General features: G+C 45.0%; 1 long non-coding RNA gene across 12 annotated transcripts in view; it reads left to right on the forward strand.

Annotated features, from left to right (window-relative positions):
* Positions 1–18,846, forward strand: part of LOC106826466 (uncharacterized) — a 37,907-nt gene extending 19,061 nt beyond the window's left edge. For 11 of the 12 annotated variants that reach the window (XR_011493827.1, XR_011493834.1, XR_011493833.1 and 8 more), the window contains 3 exons: positions 12,674–12,786; positions 15,236–15,361; positions 16,334–18,846. This is a non-coding gene — a long non-coding RNA (uncharacterized lncRNA). Of the gene's footprint in view, positions 1–10,460; positions 11,208–12,673; positions 12,787–15,235; positions 15,362–16,333 lie in introns of those variants that run through there. The other variant, XR_011493836.1, reaches the window with a different exon arrangement.
* The last annotated feature ends 644 nt before the right edge of the window (positions 18,847–19,490 follow it).

The following is a 19,490-nucleotide window of genomic DNA, read 5'->3' on the forward strand; positions in this document are numbered from 1 at the left end:
ATACAATTCACATATAAAATTTACCCTTTTAAAATGTACCAGTAAATGTTTTTTGTATATTCACAGCATTATGCAACCATCACCACAATCGATTGTAGAATATTTTTTGGTAGTAATTTCGAGGGGAGAGACAAAGGAAACTTCTCACCACCAAGAGGCTGATGTCACTTCCTGGTAACATTTTTTATCACCTCCCCCCAGCAAACACCCTCATACTCATTAGCAATGACTCCCCATCTCCCCTTCATCCCACCCCCCACCCCTGGTAACCACAAATCTACTTTCTGTCTCTATAGATTGACCTATTCTGGACATTTCATGTACATAGAGTTATGTGATATGTGGCCTTTGTGTCTGGCTTCTTTCACTTGGCATAATGCTTTCAAGGTTCATCCATGTTATAGCATGTATCACTTCCTCATTCCTTTTTATGGCCTAATAATAATCCATTGTATGGATATATCACATTTTGGTTATCCATCATCAGTTGGACATTTGGGTTGTTTCCACTTTTTGGCTATTATGAATAATGCTGCTATGAACATTCGTGTACAAATTTTTGTGTGGACAGTACTCTTATTTCTCTTGAGTATATGCCTATAAGTGGAATGGCTGGGTCATGTGGTAACCACATGTTTAACCTTCTGAGGAACTGTCAAACTGTTCTCCACAGTGGCCTCACCATTTTACATTCTCATCAGTAATGTATGAAGATTCACATCCTTGACAAAACTTTTTATTGTTTGTCTTTTTTATTCTAGCCATCTTAGTGGATATGAAGTGGTGTCTTATTTTGGTTTTGATTTGCAATATCCTAGTGACTAATGATATTAAACACTTTTTCATGTGCTTATTGACATTTGTATATTTTCTTTGGAGAAATGTCTATTTAAATCCTTTGCCGTTTTTAAATTGGGTTATTTGTTTTTTATTGTTGAGTTATAAGAGTTCTTTATGTATTCTGGATACAAGTCCTTTATCAGATATCTGATTTGTAAATATTTTCTCCCATTCTGTGGGTTTTCTTTTCACTTTCTTGATGGTGTCCTTTGAAACACAAAGCTTTAAAATTTTAAGGCCCGATTCATTTACTGTTCTTTTTCCACTTGTGCTTTTGGTGTCATATCTAAGAAACCATTGCCTAATTCAAGTTCACAAAGATTTATTCCTATCTTTTCTTCTAAGAGTTTTATAGTTTTTAGCTCTGACATTTAGCTTTGATTCATTTTGAGTTAATTTTTGTATATCATGTTCTCTTCTGTTCTTAGTTTGCTGGATTTTATCAAATGCTTTTCTGTGTCCATTAAGACAACCTTGTTTTTTTGTCCTTTATTCTATTAAATATAGTATATTACATGGATTGATTTTTGTATGTTGAACCAACCTTGAACTCCTGGGGTAAATGACTTGGTTATGGTGTATAATATTTTTTTAATATGTTGCTGGATTTGGTGTGTTAATATTTTGTTGAGGATTTTTGCATCTGTTATATAATATAATATATTCTGTATAATAATAATATAATCTGTATAATAATATCCCTTATAATATAGTGTCTGTAGTTTTACTTTATTGTGATGTATTTGTGTGGCTTTGGTATCAGGGTAAGTCTAGTTGAAGATTTATCAATTTTGTTGATTTTTTAATGTACCAACTTTTGGTTTTACTGATTTTATCTACTTATTCCTATTTCTATTTCATTTATTTTCACTTTAGTCTTTATTATTTCCTTTCTTCTTCTTGAGTTATGTTTACTTTGCTCTTCTTTTTCGTTTTTTTTTTTTTTAAAGATTTTATTTTTCCCTTTTCTCCCAAAGCCCCCCGGTACATAGTTGTGTATTTTCAGTTGTGGGTCCTTCTAGTTGCAGCATGTGGGATGCCTCCTAAGCATGGCCTGATGAGTGGTGCCATGTCTGCACCCAGGATTTGAACTGGCGAAACCCTGGGCCGCTGAAGCAGAGCATGCGAACTTAACCACTCAGTCATAGGGCTGGCCCCTGTTCTTCTTTTTCTGATTTCCTTGAGGTGAAGTCAGTTCTTTGAGATCTTTCTTCTTTTTTTTCTAATATAGGTGTTTATAGCTATAAATTTCTCTCTAAGCACAGCTTTAGCTGCATCCCATAAGTTTTGATATGTTGTGTTTTCACTTTCATTAGTCTCAAAGTACTTTCTAACTTCCCTTGTGAGTTCTTCTTTGACCCATTGATTATTTAGCAGTGTATTGTTTAATTTCCACATATTTGTGAATTCTTCAAATTTTCCTCTGTTATTGATTGTGGGCAGAGAATGTACTTTGTATAATCTCAATTCTTTTGAATTTATTGAGATTTGTTTTATATCCTAACATATAGTGTACCCTGAGAATGTTACATGTGCATGTGAGAAGAATGTGTATTCTGCTGTTGGGTGAAGTATTCTGTAGATATCTTTTAGGTCCAGGTTGGTTCATAGTGTTGTTTAAGTCTTTTATTCCTTATTGATCTACTGCCTAGTTGTTGTGTCCATTATTGGCAGTAGGGCATTTAAGTCTCTGGCTATGATTGTTGAATTGTGTGTTTCTCTTATTTCTCCCTTTAATTCTCTCAGTGTTTGCTTCACGTACTTTTGAGCTTTGTTGTTTAGGTTCATGTATGCTTATTTGTTATATCTTCTTGATGGATTGACCCTTTTATCATTATAAAATGTCCTTTGTCTCTAAACAACTTTGTCAAAGTCTATTTTATCTGATATTAGTATAGCCTTTCCAACTCCTCTTTGGGTACTGCTTGCATGGTATATTTTTTTCCATCACTAGGATGTTTCTCTTCTTTCTCTGCTTCCAGTGTCATCCCAGCCATGAATACATGTCTTTGATCTGAGTCCATCAGCCAGCCCCAACCTCTATGGTGCCAGAACCTGATGAGTAACTCCTATCTTGGCTCCACGTCCTGCCTTAGTTTCTGAGCTCTGGTAACCCCATCTTCTCCCTGGGTCCCTCCAGCTCCAGGGATGATGGCAACTTCTTGCTGTTATTAATCTCTGAGTGACCTCACCATCTCTTGTTTGGCTTCTTACTTCTTCTGTCATCTATATAACTGGCTCCATATGTTAAATTCCTTTTGTTTGAAATACCTAGAACGGGTCTTGTTTGCTTCAATGCTGACTGATACAAGGTGATTTCTGTCCCTAAGGAGTTTAGGGTAAAGAAGAAGTTAAGGTTAGATTACACCCTTGTTGCCTACAATTATGACCAAGACCAAGCATGACATGATGCTTTAGCTAAAACAAGGGAAGAAAATCCAAGATTGTATAGGGCTGGACGGCAGAGGAACAAGTAGATAGAATAGCTTTTCTTCTCCCAAGAATTATGAAGAACATTCAGTTAGGGTGTAGTGCAGTGAGCCTAGCTCTTCACCAGCTCCCTGTATGATCTTGGGTGAGTTGCTTCCCCTCTCTGGACCTCTGTTTTCTCAAATGTAAGGTGAGGAGATTGGACTGCCTAGGAGATTCCTAAGCTTTGGTATCTGAGACTCTGAAGTGTAGGACTTTCTTGTGGCCTCCTGCCCATTGTTTAACCACTGTCTGTTATTCCAAATTCCCCAAATGGAGGCATGAGAAGTCCTTGTGGAACTTTCCCTCCAGCTTCAAGGTTTCAACTGCTCTACTCATTGGCATTTGGAGCCCACCTGCTTTTAGGGATATAGGCATCTCTTTAACTAAGGGCAGAGGACTCTTAAGGGTTATGTCTGGGCAGGGTGTTGGTAAGGATGGGCAGGGCAACTTCAGTTTGGAACTATTCCAGAAACTTCCTCCTGGAGACTTTTTCTATGTGCCAGATGCTTCTGAGACAAAATGAGCTTAGAGGCAAAAGACCTGTGTTCCAAACTTGCCTCTGCTATAACTTACTATATGACCTTGGGCAAGTTAATTCCTCTCACTGGTTCTTGGATGCCCATCTGAAAAGTAATGGAATTGGACCACATAAGCTTCAAGTTCCCTTCTCAGGATAATCCTTGTTATCCTCAAGGATTTTCTTGGTTCTCCAGCTGGTATAGGTCCATATAGAAAGTCCCAGATCAGGAGTATCCACAGTGTTCAGGGCAGGACTGGTGAGCTTTGTGGTAGATGCACCATGTTGTTGGGGGGCACGGTTAAGGGCTGTTTCTGATTCTGATCCCTTTAGTAGCCTCGGCCTGATGCTTAAGTGGTGGTGCCCACCCAAGACCCCTTTTGTTCTCTCACAGTTCTTTCCAACCCCTCCAACTCTGGCTCCGACTTTGGCCTGCGAGCCTTCAGTTTCAGTTTCTTGGCAGGCCTCTGAGTGAGGCAATGGAGATTCCCTGTATCTCTCAACACTGATTGTGAGCTTTCCATCCACATGTTAGCATACAATTAGTGACTATTCACTGCAAATCCATCCTCTATGATAGGGACAGTATAGCAGGAACCCAGTATGATTTTGCAAATCCCATCCCATCCTTCAAGGCCCAGGCAGGCCCATTTTCATTGTCCTCCCTCCTCTGAACTCCCACAGCACTTGACTTTAGGGACACCCAAATTGACGTATACAGCAATGGCATGTACACTATTTTCTGTTCTGGAACAGACTTTATGCTTCTTGAAAATAAGATTGTGCTGTGTACTTTTTTGGTGGTCTTTACATTGCCTCAATCAGTTCTGTGATTTTAAAAACAGATTTTTTCTTAAGTGTAGTTTGGTGTAGTTCAATAATAGTTCGATAATGGATCCTGTGGGTGATATCTTATATCACAGAAGGTTCTGTCTCAGCCCACTTGTTAAGAGCATATATTCTATGCCTAACAAGAGAACTGAAGTCAGCTCCTCGAGACTGCTGCCTCTTTCTCTCTAGAGAATCTTAAAAGTAAAAGCAGGGATTCTAGAAGTGAAACCCCATATTGAGGCTCAGGGCCTTGTGAGAGTGGGCACCATCATGTTCAAGCTGTGCTGAGGATGTGGTTTGTTTTATAAGAGAAGGCAGACTCTCTGAGTTCATGTTCTCCAGTTGGAGTGCCATGGATACTCCAAAGTGTCCATACAAAGGTCATGTCCATAAGAGGCGTAAATTCATTGGGCCTGCTTATATCTGGGGCACCTTTGGACCACTTGGTCTTTGGTCTTCCAAAGATGGATCGCCTTACATAAATGAAGGCTGTTCAACACTGAATACCTAAATAAATTACATAAATCTAAAAAATTAAATAAACATTTAATCGATTGGTGAAGTGACTTCAGCCTTTTCCTAAGATGCCACCACTCCCTTAACCTCTTTCTTGGGAATCCTTTTCTTCCTTTTAAATTTAATTTATTGGTAGCTGACTGCATATCCTGATCTCAGCAGCAGCTTGAATGGGACTAGCATCATGTCAGAGCAGAGAATACCTTGGTCCCAGGGAATGGAGCCTAGGATAATTGTTTTGCTTCTGTGGTGACTTCATTCATTCATTCAGTAAGTATTTGATGAGTACTTATGTGCCAGGCATGGTGCTGGCCTCTACAGATACAAAGATGAATCCTCATGGTTTCTGGCCTCGCTAAACTCACACGGAGCACGGTGGGTTTATCAGTCGGCTCTGGCTGCTGTAACAAAATACCGCAGGCTCAGTGGCTTAAACAACAGAAATTTATTTTACCACAGTTCTGGAGTCTGGAAGTCCCAAATCAAGGTCCGGCAGAGTCAGTCTCTCTTCTTGGCTTGCGGGTGGCTACTTTCTATGTCCTCACATGGCCTTCTCTCAGTGTGTGCCAGGCCAGAGAGAGAAAACAAGAAGGCGAGTTCTGTGATATCTTTTCTTATGAGGATGTTGACCTTCTTGGATCAGGGCCCCACTTTTATGACCTTATTTAACGTTAATTACTTCCTTAGAGGCCCCATCTCCAAATGTATCCACACTGGGGGTTAGGACTTCAACAGATGAATTTTAGGGGGCACAAACACTCATTCCATAACAGTGGGGAGATGGAAAAATAAAGAGGCAATTACCCATAAGCAGTGAAAGTATAAAGACATACATGAAAAAGTATACACTAAATTCAGGATGGGAAAGGAAGAGGATGTAAATGCAGAGAATATCCAGGAGCTTAAACTGTGTTGGTAATGCTTTGTTTGTGGCGGACAAAGGTCTCATTGTATTATTCATAATATTTAAAAAATAACGGAAGACAAAATTATGGTACAATGTAGTAAGAGCTAACGGGGATGGTGGGCAAGCCCAAGATGACATAGTAGCACATAGGAGGGTAATCAGGAAGGCTATGGAAAAAATGGGGAATAGCATCTATGGGGAATAGCAATAACCCAGACAAAGGGAAGAGGGTAGTGGTGAGTGGTCAGTAGCAAGTGCCAAGGCCAGAAGTCTTGCCTGACAGAACTCGAACAGGTTGTTTACTTTCTCGGAATTGCTCAATTTGGGAGTTCAGGAGACAGAGAGAACCACACTGTGTAACTTGGCCTCCTTGTAGGGTAGACATGGGCTGTGGGCCAGGTTTCTGACCTTTGTTACCTGCTCTACGGATTGGCTGAGTTTGGCGCATGTGATATCTTTTGCTTTTGCTGTGTCTTTGAAGTGAATCTCTCCCTGCTGCTGTGCATTGTGAGACAGATGGTGTGCAAAGCATTTCCCAGAGTTGACTGTTCCCCACTACTCTGCTTGTCCATTTGTCCTTCCGTCCATTCCCTTGTCAATCCATTCTTTCAGCATCTACCTACTGAGCACCTACTCTGCCAGGTATTGGGCCAAACGCTAGGACTTGAAGGCCCAATAAGCCATGGTCAATTAATGACCAAAGAGCTTGTCAACTAATGGAAAATAATGTCTCCACATTTGTTTGGGGTTTCCATATTTCTAAGCACATTCTTATATCTTATCTCATTTAACTTTCAGCACTGCTCTGTTTGGTAGGTTTCAATTTTCTGATTGAGGAAACTGAGACTCAAAGAGAAGTGACTTGACCTTTGACTCCAAGCTAAGGGGCTTTTCCCACCATGTCAGGCTGACGCTAGGAATGACCTGAAGGGCTCAGACCATGGCTGTCCCCTCCCTGCCTGGAAAACATGCCCTCAGAGAAGACATCCTGTACCCTGCCTTGTTCTCTGAGAATGTGCGCACTGCCTTTGGGGAAGTCTTGCCCATGAACAAAGGTTTCTGAGAAGGAACAAGGAGCAGGACTGGAAGAAACCTTCATAGTCATTCAGTCTAACCACCTACTGACGGCTTGGTGACCTAGAGGATAAAGAAAAACTTAGCCTACTGTAAACTCAGCCTCCTGTTGTAAGAAAGAACAGGGCATGTTTTGAACAGGGCGAGAAGGAGCAGAGACCTTCTCTAGAAGGTCTGGTCTGGAGAAACTCAATAGAAGGAAGCAGACCCAGAGTCCCCTGGAGGGAGTCAGATCTGCAGAAGCTCAGCCCTGCCTTTCTTGCAGATGGAGCCCTGGTCAAAGTACCAATTTCTTGGCTCTACCCAGAGTGTCCTATGGCTTCTAGTCCCTCTGAGCATGTAATTCAGTGGACAAAAGTCCAAGATCACACCTCTTACCCCTGCCCTCATCTCCAATCCCTGTTTTATTTCACTTGGAAACAATCTATTCCCATGTGAAGCCAAGGAGAGGGGGCCTCCACCACAGGCAGATTTGTCATGGATTTAGGGCCCCAGCCAGACAAGGACACTCCAAATTTGAGAAGGGTTCTGTGTTGAACTTACCTAGAATTTTGTAATCAGAAAATCTAAAAAAGCAGCTCTTAATTTCAGCATCTGTGTACATCTTGTGTTGGTTGGTCAGTATCAGGAATTATATTTGGAGAGAGGCTATAATCTTTTTAGGGTTTAGGGCCTTTTAAGGTGTTAATCAGGCCCTGGGCCACCAAGAGAGAGAGGAGCAACAGGTGTGAGGTGAGGGGTTGTCAGGCTGCAGGGAGGAAGGAGGTGGCTCTCCAGGAGGACGAAAAGAGAAGGAGGTCCTGGCAGAGGCTAGCAGGAGGTCTCAGGTCACCCTGACACCTGTTGCCACGGCCCGGTGGCAGTTTCCTGCCACTTGTCAGGACGAGTGTGCACAATGGGCTTGCCTTGACAAGAAGATGCTTCCTGTTTTGCTGCGTGGGTTCATTGTTGGGCATTGAGAGGAAGGCTTTATGGGTCTGTGTTTTCTATGTCACCAAGCTCCCTGAGGGAAGGGAAGGGGTGAGGACGGGTGAGGATGGGGGTGTGAAGGAAGGGGAGAGGGAAAGCAGGGGAGCAGAATTCTCCCAGAATAGCTCAGCAAAACCTCATCCCATTCTAGTTTCAGCCAACCAGAGAGGGAGGGGCTGGCTGCACTGTTGTGCTGTCCCCAAACAGCACCAAGCCAGAGCCCCTGCGTGTGGCTGAGGGTTGCCCAGAGTCCCCCGGGGCTCCTTTTGCCCCTCAGTGAGACCCAGTGTTGACTTCAATGGTGACCTTTATCCTGGCAAAATGGCAAGGGCGACCAGAAAGTTGGACTAAAATAGCCTCTGTCGTGAAAGCAGGGGTGGAACATGACGAGGTGGGTCTCATGGCAAGTGATGAGTGAGAATCCAGAGGGCTCGCTCCCCACCCCCAGACCAAGCCCACTACTGGGCCAATCCTGCGTATGTGACAAGTGAGTTTGTACGTTTTGCTTATTAGAAAACCCAGGTGTCTTTATGCTTGCCTAGCTCGAGACCACCTGTTACGGTAGAAAAGAGTGTGGGTTCCAGTCTCGGCTCAGCCAGCCAAGTTTCCAGGAGCACCCCCCCACCTCTTGTTTCCTCATCTGGGGATTGAACCAGATGATCTTGGATGTCCTCTCTGGTCTCGTGTTTGGGGATTCCATTGATCATCTCCTGGACGGACTGCGGGGTTCAGAGAAGCTTGTGTTAAGCACATTTAGGAAATCCTAGCAGAGCTTTGGTCAGGAAGAAGAGACAGGAGGAGTTCTGAAACCATCCTGTTCCTTCCCACACAATCGTTTAAGGAGGGCTGGCTGCTTCATTGTCCTCTTGTGCCTTCTTCACGGCATTCAAAGCCCTTCTCACCCTGGCCCATTCACCAGCTCAGGCCTTAGTCTCTGACTCCCCACCTATGTACTCCAACCTTTCTGGCCCAACTTTGAGTTCCCTCCAAAACTGTGCATTTTCATTCTTCTGGGCTTTTCCACATGCTGTTCTCTCAGGCTAAGATGCCTATGGCTCCTTCTCCCCCTTTTAGACTCTAACTCATCATTCAAGACGCAGCTCCGAGAGCTCTCACCTCCTAAAGAATTTCTGACGCCTCCAGCCCACAGAAGGCTGCTCACACTGCTATGACAGCATCTCTCAGTCTAATTTGTATTGTAGGCGTGTCTGCAATCTTTCTCCCTCCATCAGGTTAAAACTAAGGGCCGCCTTTCTTATTTCTTAGATGCTTAACACAGCACCCGGCATATTCTTGGTGCCCAACCAGTGGGTGTTAAATTTAAAGCGAAGCATATTTCTGTTGATTTGACCCCAAACAGGCTCCATCTAGAGCTAATGAAATAGTGGCCTCTTTGGTACTGCTAGAGAGGAGCGGGGCAGAGGAGTGGAGCCTAATGGGGGATATCTCTAGTTATGTGCATGGCCACCTGTCCCTGCTCCTCAAAGATTAGTTTCAGCTTTGCCTTCTGAGTAAAGCTCATGGGGTCCCTGCTCTGGGGAAGCTTCCAGGCTGATAAGACAGGTCACCAATTTCAAGACTCTTACCTACTGTTTGAGGAAGGATGACAGCTAAGACTCATTCAGCACCTATTGCATGCCAGAGCCTGAATCACCTCATTTAATCTCACAACAACCCTGTGAGGTAAGCAGTGTGCTGCCCATTCTAAAGATGAAGAAACAGACTCAGAGAAGTTAAGGATGTTCCCAAAGGAGACTCACAGCCAGCAGCAGAGAGTGAGGAATGGAACTCCCTCGTCTATCCTCTTTCCCCTACACAACACTAGTTTGTAACCAGGAACTCAACTTCACAAGCACTGAAAGCCCCAAAGTCAAATGCCTCTGCTGCCCCCACACCAGCAAAGATGGAAGCCCCATGTAGCCCTGTGCCTGTACAGTGCTCACTTCTGAACCCATGTCTTATGAGTATGAGTGCTTCTGATTGGTCGAGAGTAGGTCACATGCTCATATCTTAGCTGCAAGGGAGGCTGGGAGTTTGAGTCCTTGACCTCTACTTGGGGAGGCAGGACCATAACAAGGGCATTTCCTCCAGAAAGAAAGGCTATCTGTAAGACGAATGTGACAGGTGTGCACTACACTGACTTACTCTAAATGTCACACCAAAGGAAGATAATTTAGATGCTTTAACACATTCCTTTTTCAAGTCCTCCTCCTTTCTTAAATGAGGTTTGAAGAGACAATTTTTATTACATCATTTTTTTTTAAAGATTGGCACCTGGGCTAACAACTGTTGCCAATCTTTTTTTTTTCTGTTTTTTTCCTCCCCAAATCCCCCCAGTATACAGTTGTACATTCTAGTTGTGGGTCCCTCCAGTTGTGTCATGTGGGACGCCGCCTCAGTGTGGCCTAATGACTGGTGCCATGTCCGCGCCCAGGATCCACACTGGCAAAACCCTGGGCTGCTGAAGTGGAGCGTGTGAACTTAACCACTTGGCCATGGGACCGGCTGCCAATTACATCATTTTTCGAGATATAATTTACATACATGAAAATTCACCTATTTTAGTGTACAGTTCTAGGGGTTTTTACAAATGTGAACAGTTGTGTAACCACTAGCACAAACAAGACACACTATAGGACAGTTGCCTCCCAAAATCCCCTCACACCCCTTTGTAGTCAACCCCTTCCTCCACCCCCAGCCCCTGGGAACTACAGATCTGGTTTCTGTTTATAGTTTTTGGAGCAGACTTTTAAAGCAAAGAACAAACAGAGCCAAGGAGATTCTATGTGTAAATGTCAATGTATGCGTGCCAGAGCCTCCCGCTCCTTGAGCCCTGTCCCAGGGGTGGGGAAAGACAAATACTGCAGATTGATTGAAATGGTCAAAAGCATCATTTCCTTTCAAATGTCAGGTTTAGGGCTCATGGCAGGTAGAAGGATGAGGTAACAGTTGTGGCTCCAGCTCACTGCGTGGATCCTGCTTAGAGTGATGGGCATATAGTGCCTGCAACAAACGCAGTGCTGCCTTCAGATCCAGGTGGAGGGACGCCCGTCTTCTTCTGACTGCACTCCTTTCTGTCAGGTGAAGGACGGGCCCACCACTGGTCTGTGTCTCTACTTCTGTCATGCTCTGGGACCCAGGACTCACAAACCCTAGGCTCAAGAGGTGGCCAAAGGCTGGCTATGGATTGGTGGTGTAGACGGAGCTTACTCCAGGCTGGGGAGTAGGAAGAGAAGGAGAGTGAGCTGCAGGCCCGGGCAGGGGGCTGGAGGGAAGCTCATCAGGGAATCTGAGAATTCTACACATAAACAGGGCCTCGTAGGTCATTATGAAAGATATTTTTCCTTACGGAAACATATTTTCAAAATAGAATATGGCCTATTTTATTTTTTAGTTAATTAATTAATTTTTTTGAGGAAGATTATCCCTGAGCTAACTGCTGTCAATCCCCCTCTTTTTTGCTGAGGAAGACTGGCCCTGAGCTAATATCCGTGCCCATCTTCCTCTACTTTATATGTGGGATGCCTACCACAGCATTGCGTGCCACGCGGTGCCATGTCTGCACCCGGGATCCGAACCGGCGAACCCCGGGCCACTGAAGCAGAACGTGTGCACTTAACCACTGTGCTACCTGGCCGGCCCTGGCCTATTTTATTTAGTAGTTTATTAGCTCGATTTATAACATGAATACCTGGGCAGGCAGTATGTAGGCCTCTTTTGATTTGTAGGTCTCTCTTTTGGGGGAAAGAAAACTCTTCAGTTTCCAGAATCTTCTCTGATTGACCCTATTTTTGTTCCCAAGCTGAAAAGGGCAAGGTACAGGTAGCTGGGGCAGGGATATTGCAAACACTCAGGTAAAGAAGGTACATGGGAATTTGCTGTGGGAGCACAAGAGAGAACAGGAGAAGGGGAGGGTTCAACACGAAGAACTTTGGCTTTGAGTTGGTTCTGGTTTCAAATCCAGATCCCACTGCTGACTGACTGTTTGACTTTGACCGAGTCGCTCAGCTACCCAGAACCTCAGTTTCAATATCTGTGAAAATACCTCCGATAATGGGCTTTCTCCTGAGAGTCCCTGTGAGGATGAAATGAAGCGGAGTCAGCAAGGCACCTGGCCGAGAGCAGGTTCTCAGTCGGCTCACTCCCTTTCTCCCTCTCCTTCCTCCTGTCGGCTGAATCGCCCGAGCCCATTTTGGCATTTTGTAGATTTCTACAGCTGAGAAATCTAAAAATAAATTTGAATTATGGTGGGTTTAGTGCTGAGGTCTCTGGTAGGCACTTCTGTGTAAATAGCAGAAGTGAGAAAAAAAAAAGGCCATTTCATTTCTAGTATTTGAAACTCGAGTTAACCCCCATCGTGTGGGCGACTCATAGTGGAGGGGCGGGAGTGGCAAGGGGGAAGGTTTGGTATTTTTTCTTTGTTGTTTTTGTTTTTATTCTGTGATGATGTCGGGGACTCTCCAGGGACATGTGTCACAGAGCTATACGGAGAAGGGGGAGGTGAGGGCAGGGAGGTGGGAAATTTGATTCTGTCCCTGACGTTATAGGGCAGAACAGCGGGGAGGAGGAGTGTCGGTCAGTGGATGGAAAAGGGGACCCCGCACTCAAAGGCCCTGTGGCCGTCATGCCCTTCCTACCTCCTGCTCCGAGTCACCGTTGGGTAAGTTCCTTAATTCACTGTTCAGTGAGCTTCTGAAGAAAGGCCATCTTTGGGGACTTGCCTTATTCCTGAAATGCTAGTAACGTCAGAGACTTGGTTTAAAGGGGGTGTGTGTGTTTGTGGGTCACAGATACTCACAAAAAGAGAAAGCAAGAGGCTGGCTAACTTGACCATGGGCCCACGTTGATGGGAGTCACAGGTTATTCTTATTCTCTTTATTGTTATTTTTAACAAAATGCTTTCCCATCCCTCAAATCTGATTTTCGCTATTCCTATAATCCATGTTTTATAGGCTCAGTAAGATGAAGTAAATTTCCCCACGGTCCTATGTGGGACAGCCAGGACTTGAGCTGCCCCCTTCTTTATACGGGACTGGCATTGGCCATCCTAAGAATGATGTGTAACTTGGGCTTAGGTCTTGAGGCCTGGGGAATCCATCACCCCGACTTTTGCCCCATGGTCTTGACTTCTGTAACTCTTTCTTTTTTAATGGACATAAGGACATTGTATGTCAATGTAGTTTTTTTTAAAAAGGAGTGAATAATCCAAATAGAAACATACCATACCATGCTTGGGATTTGCATTGATCTAGAAGTCTCTGAAGGTGATTTTATGGAGAATACAACCAAGTTGTCTCCTGTTTCCACTACAGAGAACCAGAGGGAAGGGATTTAAGCAGCAATAAGAAGCTGTGGGACAGATCTGAGGGGAGAGCTTCCTGACTGTAGGGGGTTGATGAGTGTAGGAGCCACTGGTGGATAGAAGTGACACTTTTCCTGTGCCCTGAACCTCCAGCACCTTGCCGTTTGCCAGTGCCTGCTCTCATCCTTCTCGAGCCAGCTCAAACGCTCCCAGCATTGCCGTGAAGAACCACGGGTTTTCCCTCCCTCTCTGTGGTGTGACTCTGGTACTTCTTCGCACCTGTGTTGTTCTCCCTGACTTAAAGCCAAGCCCTTGAACTCCTCCCTTCCCTGAGTTCTCAGAGGGCAGGGAGGCGCTCCATTCATCTTCGTCAAACCAGTACCTAAGGCAGCACCTGGCGCACAGTCAGTGCTCATTGAAGGTGCACTGAACTTCACAATGATGAGGTGCCTGTTGGTGGTGGTGGGTTTTTTTTAAACCTTGTTAAATTTGATAAGGTCAATCCCCAATGCCAGCGTGCATAAAAACAGGTGCTCTCATGCGCTGTTGGTAGGAATGTAAACTGGTTCAACTCTTCTGGAGAGTAATTTGAATTGCTTAGAATTTTGTATGCCTTTTGACCTAATTATTTTCTTTTGTTTTCTCTCCCCCCTCCCCTCCTCTTCCCTCTTCTCTTCTCCCAAAGGGTTGGTGAACAGCTTTTCATAAAGATATTGCTATTGTTATATTCATAGCAATGTTTTTTAAAACAATAGCAAAAATGGGGTCAATATTAGTATGGATTTGGATAAATTGTGGTTTATGTATGAAAGACTACCATGCAGGCATTACAATTGATGGTAGCATGTGAATATTCTTTAACCAAAGAAGCAAAGTGACCAAAGCCGGTTACAAAATAGGCAGCATAGTATGATCCCAGTTTTGAAGAAAACATAAGGAAGTATCCTGGAGAAAATCTTTGGAAGGATTTACACCCGAGCCTTTTAACTCCTTACTTGGGTGGTGGGATTTTAGGGGCTTTTAAATTTCTTCTTTTTATTTCTCTGAATCTTCTCAATTGTCTACAATGAATGCATTACGTTTAGAACGTGGAAAAACATTTTCAATGTCTTGACTTGATTCTCTAAGTAAACTACTTGGTCCTCAAATTCTGAAAACTGTAGAAACCATATCAAAATGCAGGAAGTTGGTGTTGGAAGAGCTATTGGAAGGCCTTTGGGCCAGAGGTTCTCAAATTTAGCTGCACATTAGAGTCACCTGGGGAGTTCTCAAAACTCTGCCGCTCAGTCCACACGCTATGCCAATAAATCGGAATCGCCAGGGGTGGATCCGGGCATCAGAGTGTGTTGCGTCTCCCCAGGTGATTCTAATGTGCAGCCAACTTTGACAACCACTGCTGTTGAGCGGCTCTGTCTAACACAGCAGCCACTAGCCACACGTAGCTATTTAAATTTAAAAATGAAGTAAAATTCAAAGTTCAGTTCCTTAGTCACACTAGCCACATTCTAAGCACTCAGTAGCCAATGTGGTTAGTGGCTACCGTTTTGGACAGCATAGCTGTAGATCTAGCCCTCGATTTTCCGGAGAGGAGACCAGAGAAGCTCCTGGCAGGTGGGTGCCTTCCTTCTAGCAGGCCTGATGCTCACGGGAGGAGAAGGTCCCTTTCCTTGCCTGCTCCAGGGCTCAGAACACATCTGCCAAGGCCATCAATAATTGTGTGCCTAGAAAGTTCCTTCTGCTTTCTTGTGTCTACCCCATCTTCCTTCTTGAGCAGCGGGAAGCTTTATGCCTCATGTTTATTTTCAAGGGCTTCACAGGACCAGGCCCTCCAGAGCTGTTCAGCATGGTCAGGCCAGCAGGCGAGCTGTTTACTTGGAATCCAAGTGCACAGAGGAGAGCAGAACAGAGCTATTTTCCACGGCTGCTGAGAAAGGTGAGTGAGCTGAGGCAGAATAACAAAAAGCCACTTCAAAAACACACCAGAAAAAGTCAGAAAGCAGAGACAATCAAAGGTTTGAGACACACACACCCCCCCCCCCAAAACCCTGACAAGAGAGCGAAAACAAGTCACGGGGGAGCCTCTGGCCCTGAAGGTTTCGAGACTGTCGCGGTTGCTGACTTGAGAACGGGCCTGTCCCAGCAGTTCCGAGAGGAGCCAGGAGCTGAGGCTGTGGGGGCTCAGAAACCTCACCTGATTCTGAGAACTGTGTGACCTGGGTGGTGGGACAGTCCCTGAGCCCTCTGTGTCTCTGGGAAGACAGGGGTGTGTGGGAATGGCAGGGTCAGGCTGGCTGGGTGAGTGTGGGGGCTATTTCAGCCCAGAGACTGGCCACCGGTTAGGTGGCAGAATCTTACATGGCCCTGGGCTCCCGGGACCTACTGCCTCGAAGGGTGGTGTTCCCATGCACATAGTCCATCAGGGAATTCAATGGCATAAGGCCACCCATGTCCAGGAAGCTCCTACTTCAGGAGCCAACCATGAGGATGGCGAGCCAGAAAGGGAAGCCTGATGCTCTCCTCACCTCATCCCATTTCCCAAACTCTGCCACAGGGCAGTGAAGTACAATGAAGAGAGCCCTGGCGTTGGAGGACTTGAGCTCATGTCCCTAGCATTGTGACTACTTGCTATGTGACCTCGGGCAGGCCAGTTTACCCCTCCAGACCTTAGTTTCTTGCCCAGTAAATCGTAGGGTGGGTCTAGACCAATGGGTCTCAACCTGGTGAGCTGTACAAATCAATGAGATTCTAGCTGTTCTGAGATCCAGCCTGGGCATCAGGACTCTTAAATGCTCCTTAGATGATTCCAATGTGTGGCCAAGATTGAGAATCACTTGTTTCTCCAGGGCTCCTCAAGTTTAGCATGCATAGGAGTCACCTTGTTAAAATTCCGATTCTAATTCCACAGGCTTGGCATAGAGTCAGAGAGCCTGCATTTCTAACAAGCTCCCAAGTGATGCCCACGGACCACACCTTGAGTAGAAGCAAGTCTATCTTTAATGTCCACTTCGCTCTAACCAGCAAGCTGAATTCCAAGCTCCAGCAACTCAATTTGTTTTTGTTTTGGTACCTGGCAATAGTTGCATATTTCTGCCAATAGACGTGATTGCTTCTAAGTTCTTTCTTTTTCCTCCCTCTCTCACAAGAATCATTTAAATTCTCACTTATCGTTTGAAATCTGACTCGATCCTATGAAGATGAATCAGAGATCTTCCCTTCAAGGGCAGAAAATGAAAGATAAAGCCAGACTGTGATGTGAGTTCAAGGAGGGGCAGAGGCCATTTTTATTGGGAGGGTTGGGAAAGACTCTATGTAGCTGATAATCAGTTAACAAGTATTGAGCCTCTGTGTCTGCTGGGCACTGTTGAAGTGCTTTACATAGTTGTCTCATTTAACCCTCATAACAACCCCGTGGTAAGTACTGAGAATGACCCTCAAGTTACACGTGAGGAAACTGAAGCTAGAAGAGAATCAGAGACTTTTCCAAGCAAGGAGCAGTGCTGGGCCTTGAACTCAGGTCTCTGTTGACTGCTAGTCCACACAGAATGTGGGCAGTATTTCAGCTGCATGCTTGACCAGATCTGACCAGATCCAACCAGACTCAGCCAGATCCAACCAGACCCAAGCAGACCTGACCAGACTGGACCAGACCCAACCAGACCTGACCAGAGTCAACCAGACTCAACAGACCCAACCAGACAAGACCAGATCCGACCAAACTCAATCAGACCCAACCAGACCCAGCTTCTGGGCACCTAGTTGTTGTTGGTAGGGAAAGGGGTGGGATGGGGTTTGCATGAGTTTAGTCTGCTTAAGCAATTTCTCCACTTACCTTCCATAATTCCTCAATCAGAAAAGGGCAGGTGGTAACAGTTTTCCACACCCAGCCCCTGGGCCCAGGAACTCAGGGCCCTTGCACGGAGCCGGGCACCTGGCTTCACACTTTTTCCCACTTGGCTACCTGTCCCAGCATAAATCTCTGCTGCCTGCATCTTTTTATACTTGTATCATTTTCTTATCTCCTGGAGAACAAGCAGCATGTCCAGCTTGGTGACTGTTTTATTTTCTTTTTGTAGGCTTGTCCCTTAGTCAGAGCCTAGAGTATAACTCCCAAAATAGTGCTGCATAGAAGATAGTCCGAGGCTACCAAGATTGCTACAAATTCTAAACTTCTCAGATTCCACTAGGTTCTTAACCAAAATGGTAGTCAGCAGCTCAACCCAGTAGGTTTTCCAACTTGGCTTCATCCATCTTGTCTCACTTTTATGGGTCTGGGGTGGGAGGGGGAGAAAGAAGGAATGGAGACTTCCTTGTTCCCCTACCAGATCTTGGGTCTTGTCTTTCCATTTTTGGTATCCCCAGTACAGGATATTATGCAGATAGATGCATAATAATGTTTGTCAGATGAGCAAATGAAGGCAACTTGGGTGTATTTTCTTATTACATCGAACGCACGACAGCACTGATGGCTTCTCTTGCTTGGCCCTCAAGCAGGAGAGTCACCTAGCACAGGCTTTAGCTTGTGAAGGCCCCGGAACCCTGTGGGCACAGTTACTGGGAAATCTTTCTTTTTCACCACATCTTCTCAGGTTCTGCAACAACAGCTCAGGAAGGTGAGATTTTCTTACAGGGCCCAAGTGCTTGATATGCCAGATGAGTTGTAGAATGCCAACCTTGAGAGCAATCAGGAGAAGCCCAGTCCTGCTTAGGCAGCCCTGGGATTGTAGAATGGAAGACCTGTGGAAGGAGGAGACTCCTCTGTTCTCTGCCTTCCGGAGAAAGGGTCATCTTATTGTAGTGGATATTCTTAAGATCATGGATATCTAACCTTGGCGGCCGGGGTGAGAAAAGTGAAGGGTTCAATGCACGTTGGAAGAATTTCCCTTCTCCAGATAGTTTTTGTCCTGTCATTAAAAAAGAAAGAAAGAACATATAAAGAAAAGAAATTAAAGATGTACCAAGGAGCTGAATGTGCTCAAGAATCAAAAGTAGCTTTGAGTTGGTCAGCTGGACCCAGTCGGGGGAATGTGCCCATTTATTCAACTTGTGTGCTTAAGTAAGAAAATGTTGTCAGGCCAACGTCTGAAGACTTCCTCTTATTTGAGTCTTACAAGAAATAAGCCAATGAGAGGTATGCCCCCACTGCTGAGGTGACTGTTCCAGCGGGAGAGGGTCCAGCAAGAGGGGCAGCAGTTAGGAGAGGCCCCACAAATTCTAGCTGTGGACACAGATGGGTGTGCTGTTGGTGTCATGTTATTGCTGTGGACCCAACCCCCTTCCTCTGTCTTCCCCGGGGGCCCGTGTGATTAATGCATTTACATCATCTCCTCTGAAGGCATCATCCATCCCAGGGGAATAGAAACTGGTGATTGGTGCTATTTCTATCCCCTCCTTCAATAAATAGCTGCTTTTCTTTATTTATTGCTAGTGTTTTTCATTGTGTGGAACCACGAGGTGAGCCCTGGGGGCGGGGGAGGCAGGGATCGTTCACTGAAATCTCTCATTTAGCAAACAACTTTCCTTGAGTGTCCATCTGCTTCCACAACTTTTATCTATATGTTGTTGACTTTTAAACCTATTTCTTGGGGCTGGCTCTGTGGCCGAGTGGTTAAGTTCGCGCGCTCCGCTGCAGGCGGCCCAGTGCTTCGTTGGTTCGAATCCTGGGCGCGGACATGGCACTGCTCATCAAACCACGCTGAGGCAGCGTCCCACGTGCCACAACTAGAAGGACCCACAACAAAGAATACACAACTATGTACCAGGGGGCTTTGGGGAGAAAAAGGAAAAATAAAGTCTTTAAAAAAAAAAAAAACCCTATTTCTTTGCTTTGACCTCTCTCCTTAAGATTAAACTCACATTTCTAATTTAAAAAAAAGAGAGAGAGAGAGAGAATGGAAATTGGATGTAGACGATTGACGTTAGCCTATGGAAGTCATTCTGCAATACATATTCAGTGACTCCATTTCCAGGTGCAGTCTGGTGTTGGCGGTGTAGTGGTGAGCATAGCTGCCTTCCAGGTGCAGAAGTTGAGGCCACAAGACGGGCTGTGATTTGCCTAAAGTCTC

The sequence above is a fragment of the Equus asinus genome, chromosome 13 (genome assembly GCF_041296235.1).
Source record: "Equus asinus isolate D_3611 breed Donkey chromosome 13, EquAss-T2T_v2, whole genome shotgun sequence".
Classification (NCBI taxonomy): domain Eukaryota; kingdom Metazoa; phylum Chordata; class Mammalia; order Perissodactyla; family Equidae; genus Equus; species Equus asinus.